Raw genomic sequence first — 11,618 nt, 5'->3', positions numbered from 1 at the left:
GTCAGGACCCCTCCCCCAGAGTCCAAAAGCTGTTTTCCTTTGTCTCTCAGACTGACAGGGAGAGCGAGGGGGGTGTGCCTCTCCTTTTTATAGTTTCAGTCCCCTTCTTGAAAAGCATTTCCAACTGTGAACCAGGAGACAGTCTGTGTGGAAGGATCATCCCTGCTGAGTTCTTTCACTGGTATGAACTTCCTTTGTTTTTCCCTTCCCCCTTTCTGCTTGATGACTGTTGCTTAAATGCAAATTAAGAAAAGCATGCGCTACAAGGCTGTTTGACCAGTTTGGTGCTACATGAGTCTGAACATGGTATTTTTAATATCATGCAGGGGGAATTTATAACTTCATGCATAATGCCACTACACACATTTTACCATGATATTACTGATCAGCAAGATATGAAGTTTCAAATACCTCACAAGCCATACCATGTACAAAGATTATTAAAATAGTGTGTAGGGTGGGAACACAGTCTATATGTAAAAGGATAAATGGACACAAATCAGACATCAGGAACAGTAACATACAAAAGGAGTAGGAGAACACTTCAATCTCCCTGGACATTCTATAACAGATTTAAAAGTAGCCATCCTGCAACAAAAAAAAACTTCAAAAACAGACTTCAAAGAGAAACTTGAGCTACAATTCATTTGCAAACTCAACATTAACAATTTGGGCTTGAATAGGGACTGGGAGTGGCTGGATCATTACAAAAGCAATTTTCCCTCTCTTGGTATTGATGCCTCCTCATCAATTATTGGGAGTGGATCATATCCACCCTGACTAAATAGGTTTTCAACATTGGTTCTCCACTTGTAAGGCAACTTTCTTCTCTTCATGTGCCAATATATTTTTATGCCTGTATCTTTAATTTTCACTCCATGCATCTGAAGTGGATTTTTTACCCACGAAAGCTTATGCCCAAATAAATCTGTTAGTCTTTAAGGTGCCACCAGACTCCTTGTTGTTTTTGTGGATACAGACTAACATGGCTACCCCTCTGATAAGTGAGAGCTTGAGCATAGGTGGGATTGGGAAGGAATTTTCCCCAAAAATTAGATTAGCAAGTGGCCTCGGAGGCAGGGAGATGCCTTCCTCTGCAGCATGCAGGGGCTTCTGGAATTGGTGCACCTCAGTGTGACAATCTGTGCCCCAAGGTAACACTCTGCATCCCATATTCATCATAGTGATAGGATTATGATAGGATTTGTACATGTGTCATGTGAGGTGGCATTGGAAAAGTTGTGGTTTGCTGAATACGATTATCCTATTTGTATGTGTATCATTTTTGTATCTGAAGTTAATAGACTTTGCATCTGTATTTCAAATGTGCTTGCTCCTGGGTAACTCCCACAAGTTAATTTACATCACAGTGTGCTGGCTAGATTGGAAGGGACTTTTCAAGGTTATGGCCCCTCAGTGAAAACAATGGGCCATGGGAAAAGCTCATCCTCGCCTGATGGGCTCTCCTGCGGATGATTCAGCTAGGATACAAGTGATGGCTTCTATGACTCGAAGCATGCAAGGGCATGTGACTAGATCCTGCGATACTGGACTCCACCTTGTTAGGTATAAAAAGAAAAATGTGGTGTTGTTTAATTCAGTATTTTAACAACATTTTTGAAGTAATGTTAAGTAAATCACTGGCTTCAATAGAATTTAATATGGAGTATGTGAACTTGGACTCCATCTTTGTAAGCAAACTTGTTTACAGCTTAGACACTGGAGTCCTCTGGCTCAAACCGGACAGAAAAGCCGGAGCCAACCCCCAACATTCCATTCCCTCCACTTTTCCCGCCTGAGAGACTAGATAAGATCTTGCTCAGTGCCTGTGCGGTGCTGCCCATTCCAGCGGCAGTGCGTGCACGGTCGGGTCTGCCCAACTCTCCAAAGCTCGAGGGAAGAGTCCCATCTAGCCTGCAGCAAGGTTGAGAAAGCAGAGGCCTGTCCTCACTATCCCCGCCCCAGCGACCTGAATCCATTTTACCTGTGGAGGGTCCTGCTTTCCTGGTGTCCATCATCCCAGAGGGTCTCCCCGCCTGTGATGAAATCCAGCAGTCGTCGGGACCCCCCAGCGGTCCTCCTCAAAGGCTTCCAATTAGCTGGGGAGGAGAAGGTCCTGGGCCTCGTGTCTGTGTGTAGCATCCGCTGCGCCTAAATCGTAGGAAAGGCTTCGGTATTGGGGTTTCATTTATTGTTTTTCTGAATGCCAAGGGAGGTTTTGTGGGTTTGAGCTTCAAGCTCCTAGATCCAGTCACTGAATCACTGTACGGTTAAGTTTGTGTTTCTTCCCCCTCCCGTTTCCCCAGATTTCTGTACCTTTACCCACTTACCTTGGTTTGCACCATATTACCTTGTCTTTTCTTCATCTTTATTACATCACGCAGGGAGGGAGGGACACCCTTATTGTAAGCTAAATCCACCAGCGACAGGTATGGAAGGGAGTCAAGTCTGACCTTTGAGAAAAGGGGCTTTCCTTTGATCTCCCTTCTACCATTTCTAAGTTTTCCTTTCTGAAGCGTTGCCTTATTCCCCTTGAGGTAACAACCTTGTGCCTGTACTTTTCCAAAAAAAGTGTCCTGGGGGCTTTGCTTGAAACAAGAGTTCCCTCCACATGAAAGAAGCTATAAAAGGGGGAAGTGACATCACCAATGGGCCTCACTGTCCCAACACCACAACACCTGGAAACACCTTAGAAAAAGAGACTGAACTGGGGAAGGTGATCCCAGGCAGGAAAGAAGGAATCACAGCGTGCGTATAAAAGATATGCAAACTGCTCGTACCATCAGGGTGAGTCACTGCTTGATTCAGATCATGTTTAGTGTATAGAATTTAAATTGTGATTTTGTTTATTTCTTAGGTAACCAACTTAGATTTTAAGTAGGGCTATCAATTAATCACAGTTAACTCACGTGATTAACTTAAACAAAATCAATCACGATTAAAAAAATCACGATTAATCACTTAAGACTAGAATTAAATTTATCAAATATTTGGATTTTCTTCTACATTGTAATTGAAATCAATATTGACAACACAGAATACAAAGTGCATAGTGCTCACTTCATATTTTTGATTACAAATACATGCCCTGTAAAAATGATAAACGAAATAGTATTTTTCAATTCACTTTATACAAGAACTGAAGAGCAATCTCTTTATCATGAAAGAGACTTACAAATGCAGAATTTGTTTACATAGCTGCATTCAAAAACAAAACAGTGTAAAATTGTAGAGCCTATAAGTCCACTCAGTCCTACTTCTTATTCTGCCAATCGCCAAGACAAAAAAGTTTGTTTACATTGATGGGAGATACTACTGCCTGCTTCTTATTTACAGTGTCACCTGAAAGTGAGAACAGGCATTTGCATGGCACTTTTGTAGTCGGTGTTGCAAGGTATTTCCAGCCAGATATGCTAAACATTCATATGCCCTTCATGCTTCGGCCACCATTCCAGAGGCCATGCTTCCATGCTGATGATGCTCATTAAAAAAAGGTTTCAGAGTAGCAGCCGTGTTAGTCTGTATTCGCAAAAAGAAAAGGAGTACTTGTGGCACCTTAGACACTAACGAATTTATTAGAGCATAAGCTTTCGTGAGCTACAGCTCACTTCATCGGATGCATTTGGTGGAAAAATGCACCACCAAATGCATCTGATGAAGTGAGCTGTAGCTCACGAAAGCTTATGCTCTAATAAATGTTAATCTCTCAGGTGCCACAAGTACTCCTTTCTTTTTTAATAGAAGAAGAGTGCATTAATTAAATTTGTGATGGAACTCCTTGGGGGTGAGAATTGTAGGTCTCCTGCTCTGTTTTACCCACAGTCTACCAGATAGCTCATGTTCTAGCCGTCTCGGATGATGACCCAGCACATGTTCGTTTTAACACCACTTTCACAGCAGATTTGACAAAATGCATGTGAAATTTCTAAAAATAGCTACAGCTTACAGGTTTAAGAATCTGAAGTGCTGACCAAAATCTGAGAGGGACTAGGTGCGGAGCTTGCTTTCGAAGTTTTAAAAGAGCAGCAATCTGATGCGGAGACTACAGAACCCAAACCACCAAAAAAGAAAATCAACCTTCCGCTGGTGGCATCTGACTCAGATGATGAAAATGAACATGCGTCGATCTGCACTGCTTTGGATCATTATCAAGCAGAACCATCATCAGCATGGAAGCAAGTCCTCTGGAATGGTGGTTGAAGCATGACATATGAATCTTTAGCGCATCTGGCACATAAATATCTTGCAACGCTAGCTACAACAATGCCATGCGAATGCCTATTCTCATTTTCAGGTGACATTGTAAACAAGAAGCAGGCAGCATTATTCCTGCAAATTGTAACCAACCTTGTTTGAGTGATTGGCTGACCAAGAAGTAGGACTGACTGGACTAGTAGGCTCTAAAGTTTTGCATTGTTTTATTTTTGAATGAAGGGGTTTTTTTAAACCTAATTCTAAACTTGTAAATTCAATTTTCATGATAAAGAGATTGCACTAGTGTACTTGTATGAGATAAAAAGCAAAAAAATATATATTTGTTTTACAGTGCAAATATTTGTAATAAAAATAAATACAAACTGAGCACTGTACACTTTGTATTCTGTATTGTAATTGAAATTAATATATTTGAAAATGTAGTAAACATCCAAAAATATTTAAAGTAAACAGTATTTATTGCTAGATAGCCCTAATTTTAAGTGATTATGAGTAATAGTGTACCGATCAATTTTTCTGTAGTTAATAAATCTGTTATATAATATATATATTATATATTTTACCTAAAACAGTGTGGTGTTTGAAGTGCAAAGGGAAATCTACTCAGGCACAGAGACTGGTGCATTGTTCTCTCCCATGGAGAGGGGGAGGACTGGGAAATAAATTTACATTGGTGAGGCTTTGACCAGGGCAGGACAAAGACTGGCTGAAGCCTCTCTATTGTTAGTTAATGAATGGCTGAGAAGAAGCATTCATGTAACTGCAGCTGGGTGTGTCTGCCTGTGTAAATGTTTGTATGAGTGCAGAACCAGAAGAGGTCTGCAGCTTGTCACAACATCACAGTGAGTAAGGGAGCCCGGGCTGGCGAGAGAGTGCTCAGCGATACCCCAGTTCCAGGTTGCACCCTAGGGAAATCTGTCACACTCTGTCCCACCTATTCTTTGTCTGTGGCACACAAGAGTCCAGTCTCCTGGGGGCTGTAATACTTTGGTTTAATTTCGATTGTTGGATTTGGTGTGCGAGTGCTGGGTGGTGTTCGTGGCCTGTGATGTGCAGAGATTTGGTGGTACCTTCTGATCTGCAACTCTGAGATATGAAGCAGAAACATGGCCGAGGAGCTGAGAGAGGAAACTAAAACAGTTTTCAGTGTCAAAAGTCACAATGTATTTTTAATCTCCATTGATTTGATTTCATCACAAAAAAGGAGATATTTGGATGACCCTGGCAATTTGCAGTCTTGCATCAGGTGAGAATAAGACACCTGCAGTGAGGGGGTCATACCCCATCTGCAGAAGGTATGCTTTTACAGAAGGCTTATAGAGCTGAGGTCAAAGGAAGCAGACTATGAGATGCCATCTTTGTACGGCACCTACCATAACTGGGCTGTGATTTTGGTGCTACTGAGACAAAAGAAAAACTAACCAGGTAGAGATCACCCAAATCTGACAGGCTACTGTAAACACCTCCCTTGTGCTTCAGCCCTCAGAACTCCTCAGCCATATGGGCCACCTCAAGTGCTGACATCCTTCCCATCCAGACATTGTGTGCCCTTTTATTTATAACAATGGTAAATAAACATTATTAGTGTGGGGAGAAGGCGAAGGGAGCTATGCTTTCTGCAAGAGATGAGGAAAGCAGGGGGAGGTATTGAGGTCTATGGTGCGGAGATGGCCATGCTTTTTGTGGGTTGCTTGCTGGCATGTTCTAAGAGCAGCAGAACAGAGGAAGTGGTTTGCAGCTGAACAGAATGCAGGAGGGAGAGTTTGTGTCAGCATTTTCCTAATAACTGAGGGGCCTTCCTCTTTGCAAGGCAATTGCCATACCCAGGGCCTTTGGCACCAGCATGTGACAGTAGGAGGAAAGGGACTGTTCCAAAGGGGTGTAACCAAGCAGACAGAGAACTCGGAAGGAGTATATCTGCGAAGAGAGAGCTGTGTCGATAGCAGCCATCTTTGGGAGCTTTTGAAAATTAGATTAGCAGCCCTCCATGAGCAATGCAAGTTCAAGGGCTCAGGGGGAGTTTGGATGGCTTGAACGTTTTAGATAAATCCCAGCAATCCTTGTTTCCTCCTTCCAGGGTCATCGGGAGTGGCCTGTCAATCATGCTGCAGCAGGGGTCTCATCTGCTGCAAGGCAGTCCTGGTTTGCAGACACGCTGGCCCAGCCGGCGCAGTGGTAGGACGACATGACTGTTTCACTCCCTCACTTTCCCATTCGGTGCAGAGCGTCCATGCAGCAGGGAGGCCAGGACATGCCGTGCAGCCAGCACATCCATCTGACTAAGCAGTGGGCTGCGGGTGAGCTCTGACACTATTGGTTTTGGATGGGTTAATATTTTTCCAGTTACCTCATGTTGGCCCCTGGTTCTATGGAAAAACAAACCATCTGGTACTAATATTTCTTTAATAGCCGTCTGAGTCTGTGGGAAAGTTTGGCTTAAGTTCTTAAAAAATATGAACAGATTTCATTTGAAAAGGCGTGTTAGAGGCAGGGCAGGAGGCTCCGAACCCAGGGAGTGTTGTAGTGAGGAGCGGGAGGGTCGCAGATGTAATGATCTCGATATTCCTACTTCTAGATTTGTTCTTAAAGGACAAGGACCACAAAACTCAGGCAGGCTCCTTTCTCTGCAGCTCTCCAGGGGGCCCTGCTCTGTCTCCACACTACGGGGGCCTGTGCACACACACGGTGCATCGGCTGTACCGTGGTTCAGCCCATTTAGACTCAGACCTACTTGAAAAACCTTTAGTGTGGGAAAGGGGGCCAGTGTCCTCCAGGGAGGCCTGGGTTCAAATCCCAGGTTAGGCCACGTGTTGGAATGCAGCTGGGGGCTCACCGCTCGTTACAAGTCCACCTGATCTTCATTCAGAAGCCACCAATGTGTAGTACAGCAGGAGAGGTTTAAAATCCACTCCCTGAAGCTGAAGGTGAGGTGAAGCCCCAACCCGGCTCTAGGCAGCAGATCTCCAGCGGGGGGATGGCCAGGGCTGCAGGCCCTCTTCGGCCGTTACGCTCAACTAGGGGAAGAGACCCACACTCCAAATCTTCTCCGCCATCAGCCGGCCACACAGACGAAACCCCTGCTGTGCATGAAGAGCTGCAGCTCAGCCCGCTGTGTGGGGATTCGGAGAGGGCAAAGAGCTGCGTGCCCATGACAGGGGAGACGCACCCACCCTGGTTCTAACTGGACTAAGAGCTCAGGGAGACGCAGGGATCCAGGGGGTCCTGGGAGCTCCCCTAGGGACTAGACTGGCTGTAATGGCGCAGCTGAGGCACTATCTGAGGGGAGCGCCCAGAGGCCCTATGCCCAGCTCAGGGAGTGCTAGGGTGCACCCTCCATTAGCCAGTGTGGAGAGGGAGAGGTGACAGTTTGGGGGTCACCTAGACCAGCAGGGGGTTCTCTCCCCACCTGCCTTGTAACCTTGGGTGCCTCAAAGCTGTGCTGCCAGAGCTCCGAGCCCTGAGACCGGCAGCCAGCCCACCAGCACAAAGCTCTCAACCCTGGTCTTCCCCCGCCTACCTACTCCTTGTAGCGTGATCCCAACAACCCCTCCGTCCCAGGCCTCCCAAATCCATCTCCCTGAGCTCCTAGCTGGCAGAAGTCTTGGCCCCTCCTTGTCTCGGCCCACTCCCTTAGGGAGGCTAGCACCGCGGAGGCCAAAGGCTATCATTGCCACTAGTCCCTTGGCAGGGACAAATCTGTGTGTGTGTTTGGGGGAGGAGTGGGAGTGTGGCTCTATGTCCCTACCTCCCCCCACACACATACCCCGTGCATGGCCTGGTGGAGCAGACATGTGCCAGCCCCATGCTGGGAGGAAGCTCCAGACTGGACTACCGATTGAACCCCTCCCGCTGACAATCCCTCAGCAGGAGAGCAGGGTGCGTGCTGCTCTCCACACAGGTTGGACAGAACTTGCAACTTCCATCCCATGGGAACTGCCGACATTTTGCAAGCGTTTTCATTCCAGTGCCGAATCAAAATGAGAAATTTCAGAATTTCCAAGGAAAGGAGATTCCCAGGACTTTTCATTTAGGAAAAAAGCCAAAACATTCCCCCTCCATTTTCCAAAATGAAACAGCCAAGTGCCTGCAGAGTCTGGGGGCTCCTCACGCCGCCCCAAGAGCCAGGGCAGAGGAGATTCTTGCACCATCCCAAGAGCCGGCGGGAGGGGTGGGGCGAGGAGCTACAGGCTGGGGACCAACTAGCTAATCAGCAGTTCTGCAGAAAAGGACCTGTGGATTACAGTGGATGAAAAGCTGGATACTAGTCAGCAGTGTGCCCTTGTTGCCAAGAAGGCTAATGGCCTATTGGGCTGCATTAGCAGGAGCATTACCTGCAGATCAAGGGAAGAGATTATTCCCCTCTGTTCGGCATTGGTGAGGCCACATCTGGAGTACTGTGTCCAGTTTTGGGCACCCCACTACAGAAAGGATGTGGACAGATGTGGACAAATTGGAGAGAGTCCAGCAGAGGGCAACAAAAATGATTAGAGGACTGGGCCACATGACTTAGGAGGAGAGGCTGAGGGAACTGGGCTTGTTTAGTCTGCAGAAGAGAAGAATGAGAGGGGATTTGATAGCAGCCTTCAACTACCTGAAGGGGGGTCCAAAGAGGATGGAGCTTGGCTGTTCTCAGTGGTGGCTGGTGACAGAACAAGGAGCAATGGTCTCAAGTTGCAGTGGGGGAGGTCTAGGTTGGATATTAGGAAACACTGTTTCACTAGGAGGATGGTGAAGCCCTGGAATGGATTCCCTAGGGAGGTGGTGGAATCTCCATCCTTAGAGGTTTTTGAGGCCTGGGTTGACAAAGCCATGGCTGGGATGATTTAGTTGGGGTTGGCCCTGCCATGAGCAGGGGGTTGGACTAGATACCTCTAGAGATCTCTTCCAACCCTAATCTTCTTCTATGATTCTATGACTCCCAGCAAGGTATTGGGGGTTGCCCAGGGAGTCCCCCACCATAGAGCAGGGAGCCTGGAAGCTCTGCCTCAAGCTGGGGCTCCCAGAGAGTACCAGGCAACTGGCTCTGTGGCTGCTATGGGGATGGTGCTTGGTGGTATTGAACCATGCTGGTAGGCTCTATCTCCTGCTCCACAGGAGCCATCAGTGTTATGCTCTGGAAGTTCTGCCTTGCTTGTCATGGGGCATGTCACTCACCACTGGACTGGCTCCCCAGAGTGACCCAGAGGAGGATTTGCTCAAGGCTGACACCCCCATCCAGTCTGCACTCCATCACTCCTTCTCCACAGTCTGCCCACAGCCCCTCTCACAGCCTCAGCGTTCTCTTTGTGGCTCAGCCCTGCAGTCATACACTGTCTGTGTTCCCCCTTCCAGGGCAGGTTTAGCTCCTCAATAGTCTAGTCACTTCCCCACTGGCAACTGCAAACAATTGTCCTGTCATTTCCTCAGTGGCAAGTGTGGGGGACCCAGGCCTGCCCATTATCCCAGGTCCCAGCCCAGAGACCCTCCAAACCACAGTCACTTACTGTATTCCTTTGCCTCTCCATTGCTGCATTTCCCTGGGCCAATTCCTCACAGCCACAGCTCCATCTCAGCTACTCAGACAGAGCTCTTTCTCTTCTCCCCAGATTCCTGCCTGCACTGCTCCGAACAAGGTGCTACAAGGTTGCAGCCTACTCCAGACACAGTACTCCCCACCCCCTCAAGCTCCAGGCAGCTACTGATTGCTCTGCCCTAAGGCTCTTTTTATATGGGCCTGCTGGGCCCTGGTTGGCTGCTCCTCACAACCCCTCTCTTATTGGCTGCTTTTCACACAGCCTCCCTAGGGCTCTGCTAACCCCGTACTGACCAGTGTGAGGCAGACGCCCCATCGTGCTGCTCAGCATATCTACTACCAGCAGTGACATTGCTGGGAAGTACCTTCTCCTCACCCATTAGTGCTGGAGTCTCAATGACCTGTTGTAGTCGCTTGGGTGCACTCAGCACTTCATGCTGCTTCCTAATGGCTTGTGCCCAGAGTGCACATCCACCTGGTGCCCAAAGGGGCCGGATGGAACCAATCCATCCCATGGAGCAGAGCCAGGAGCTCCTGTTCTGAGCACTTCCTCTGTCTGTGTCTGTCAGGGCTCTGTTAGCAAATGCTCCGGGCAGCTGGCTGTGCATCAGTGCTGTTCCTAGGCTCCTTCTGGGACATCCCCTGTAGTTCTAGCTGCTCTGCAGGGGTCTACAAAGTTAGGACTGGTCCCTCGCTTATCACTTTCTTTACTCTTTCCAGTGACTGCTCTTGGGTCTCTGACCATTCCCACACTGCCTCGTTATGTTGCTTCCCCTTTTGACCTGAGAAGATAATAGAAACAAACACAGAAATTTTCTCTGTTTGTTTCTACTAGAAGAAGAAATGGATGCTAGAGACAGGTATTTTCTCTGGTGCAATGTTGTTCATTTATGAAGACAATACTTAAAGTCCTGTTTCCCTGAACACAGCAGGAATCAACCAGCACGAGATGGTTCCTTTGCTCACTGTTCCACACCTGCCTTTCATCCAGCAAGCTGCCCAAAATCTCTCTTAGCATTTCCTCAAGGCCCCATCACCAGTGCTTCTGTTACTGCTTGCTTGGCTTTCTGGCCACTTCTGTCTCTCTCAGCCCCTCCTCTCTCCCACAAATGAACAGAATCAGTTCCACCAACCCAAGTCCTAGCCCCTGCATTTGAAACTCCTTGGGCCACGTGTTTCAGTTTCTACTTGGCTTTTCCATGTGCCTGTGTTTTGGATGCGAGTGCTATTGTTTCAGCCGCTTCTGTATGTTTACCCTGACTGAAAGGTGACAGTTACACCCAACCCAGAACAACAAGGTTTAATCCACCTGGTGCCCAACCCATTCTTGACATCACAGGCTGTGAACACTTTTGCCCTGGATAAGCTCGGTAGGGGTTTATTGGTTTCAGATAGGTGCAGATCCTCAGTTTACCTAGAGATTTTCTCACCACTCTTAGGCTGCTGATGCACTCTCTGCTGGTTTCAGGGGGTGTAACGATGCTGCTTCTTTGCAGTCTTCCCTGTTCCTTCTTCAGGAACTCCACCAGGGCTAATGGAACTCTGCGTTTTGATTGTTTCATGGGCTGCATTTGCAACTTCAGCTTGCTCCCATCTCCTTGAGATACGTCCTTCTATTCTCTTAGAACGCTGGACAGGGCCCAGGGTGCCTGTTCTCCCTCCTCACTCCCGTTGAGGCTGCTGTGGTTGTCGTACTGTGATCAGATCCACGGCATGCATTGTGCTGCAGCCCAGCAGCAGGTAGTGTTCCTGTGTGTCACTGCTGTAAACGCCACACCATAAAGTCTCTTTTCTTTTGGGTTTCTTAACAACAGCTTGAATTCCCCCACCAGCCTCAGAATGGTTTCACTGAACATCACCAGCACCCTGGTCACATCACTCCAGTCTAATT

At 47.5% G+C, this 11,618-nt stretch overlaps 1 long non-coding RNA gene across 1 annotated transcript; it reads right to left on the bottom strand.

Moving 5' to 3' along the window:
• Positions 1-1,075: 1,075 nt before the first annotated feature.
• Positions 1,076-9,893, bottom strand: LOC119863776. The gene is made up of 3 exons (XR_005295738.2): positions 9,699-9,893; positions 1,985-2,151; positions 1,076-1,558 (listed from the first exon to the last, which is right to left on the bottom strand). It is a non-coding gene; the product is annotated as an uncharacterized LOC119863776 (long non-coding RNA).
• Between the last annotated feature and the right edge of the window lie 1,725 nt (positions 9,894-11,618).

The sequence above is a fragment of the Dermochelys coriacea genome, chromosome 11 (assembly GCF_009764565.3).
Source record: "Dermochelys coriacea isolate rDerCor1 chromosome 11, rDerCor1.pri.v4, whole genome shotgun sequence".
Classification (NCBI taxonomy): domain Eukaryota; kingdom Metazoa; phylum Chordata; order Testudines; family Dermochelyidae; genus Dermochelys; species Dermochelys coriacea.
The sequence above is the reverse complement of the archived record's forward strand: the minus strand, read 5'-3'. Positions and strand labels throughout refer to the sequence as shown.